The 2180-nt window shown below is 56.4% G+C and overlaps 1 pseudogene; it reads right to left on the reverse strand.

Moving 5' to 3' along the window:
* Positions 1-2: 2 nt before the first annotated feature.
* Positions 3-1098, reverse strand: LOC102769858 (annotated as a pseudogene).
* Positions 1099-2180: the final 1082 nt, after the last annotated feature.

Consider the following 2180-nt stretch of genomic DNA (forward strand, 5'->3'; position numbering starts at 1 on the left):
AGGGTCTCTGTGGAGCCGGCCGAGGCGCAGTGCTGGGAGTCCAGGCGGTTGCTGCTTTTGTGCAGGATGGTCGGGGAGCTGGCGGCGGAAGTGCTCCTCTCCCCACCCTCCTCTTCCTCTTCCTCCTCCAGGCTCTGCAGGTGCTGCTGGCTGCCCACGCACTCCTGCGGATGCAGCTGCTGCAACTGGTTCTGGGCATTGTAAATCGAGTCCACCCAGCCCCGGCACAGAGCCTGCCCGCTGGCCTGGAACAGGTAGGCCCCCACCGCGCTGTGGAACTCGTTCAGGTAGATGAGGAGGAAGGAGCCAGGGTCCCCCAGCTCCCGGCACACGATCTCGTCCACCAGCAGTGGTGGCCTGATGACCTTGGTCCTCTCAGCCTTCTTCACTGCCTTGGTCACTAAGAGCAGGTCCGTGAAGAGGAAGCAGTACACATCCATCTTGCTGTGCGTTCCCTCCTTCATCCTCAAGCTGCCCTCCAACAGCAGCTGACGCGTCTCCTCCAGGGAGGCACCAGGGATGGGCGCGGTCAGGTTCAGGTGCAGAAACTCCTTCAGGAGCTTGTCCACCTCCTCGTTGCTACCCTCTACCACCTCTTAGGCGTCCATGCAGCTCACCATGGCCGCCAGCTGCTGCCGCATGCACGCGTTCACGTGGTGGATGAAGCGCTCCACGGAGCTGATCATGGTGATGAAGGCCTCCTTGGCACGCGGCTTGTCCGTCCTCTTCAGCACCAACCTGAGGAGCAGCGGGTACTTGGTGAGCCGCTGGTGGGGCTGGGCGAGCATGTCGCTCAGCTTCAGCCGCTGCCACTGCTGGTGCTTCTCAGCCCACATCTCCTAGGCCCGGAAGAGGTCGTTGTCATGCAGCAGGCTGCGCATGTACTCCATGCAGCCCTCCTCCTCCTCCTCCGTGCAGTACCGGGTGTAGGGCTTCAAGAGGGAGCCGAACATCTCGAAGCCTTTGAGGAGGTCCCGGCTGCAGGAGCGCCTGCGTGCGCAGCACCTTCTCCACCATCGGTGCCATCACGCTGCCCCACGGCCCGCGGTGCCGACGTGTGATCTCGGGGATGTTGCTGAACAGGAGCGGGCCGTGCATTTTCTGGGGGTTGAAGACCACCTCTATTGCTGCTGACTCTGAAATGTGTTGTCACAGACTGGACCACTGTTCTTGAGCTCAAGACTCACCTATTCAGCTGCTTTCTCAATATCTCCATTTGAATGTCTAATAAGCATTTTAAATTTAGCATTCTCATATACATACCTTGTCCTGTGCCTCTAAACCTTGCTCCAATCCAAATATCTCCAATTTAATTATATTTCTACCATAGATTCTTCAAGCCAAACACTTTGGGCACACACAGTCCCAGCAGCCTGCCTGGTGTGGGTGGGGATTTAGGGTCACCTTGAGGGAGGCTCCGGCCTTTCTCTGCTCCTCTCCTGGTGGAGTGGCAGGGCTCCAGCACTGAGGTCAGAGGAGCTGCCTTCCAGCCCCCAGGCCACTTCTCGGAGTCAGAAGTTGCCCCATCAGCCTCTGCCTAGGATGGGACCTCTGCACCCTCAGGGTGCTTAAACACACAGGGCTTCCATCAGGCTTCGCTGATCCTGGGGCCCTGAGGCCTCGCTGCTCTGCGGCTTTGGGGCTGTTTGGCTTCACTCCACCACTTGGAGCTTGCGTATGCAAATTAACTGCCATCTTTTAGCTTCTATAATTGAAGCATTGTATCTTTTGGAGCTGTTGCTTCAGGAGCTCAGAGCCTGGCAGGCAGCAGCAGGCGGGGAACCTTGGCTTCCTCCATCACTGGGGCAACCAAGCCTCCCGTTCACTTCATATAATTGAAGCATTGTATCTTTTGGAGCTGTTGCTTCAGGAGCTCAGAGCCTGGCAGGCGGCAGCAGGCGGGGAACCTTGGCTTCCTTCATCACTGGGGCAACCAAGCCTCCTGTTCACTTCAGCTGCCTGGCTGCCCGGGCCATCTTAGTTGGCAATTAATTTGCATAGCGCCCTGATTAGCCAATGGGAAGTGTGTCAGAGCTACAGTTAATTACCATGTTTGTCTATTATTAGATAGGATTGCTTTGTGGACCAGAAAATCACAGAAATTAGAAGTGGATGAGTCAGTTCCCATCACATCTGGTTCTTTCTTTAAGGGTTGGATTAGGTTATTTTATAACAATTTG

The sequence above is a fragment of the Myotis davidii genome, unplaced genomic scaffold (genome assembly GCF_000327345.1).
Source record: "Myotis davidii unplaced genomic scaffold, ASM32734v1 scaffold608, whole genome shotgun sequence".
Taxonomy (NCBI): Eukaryota; Metazoa; Chordata; class Mammalia; order Chiroptera; family Vespertilionidae; genus Myotis; species Myotis davidii.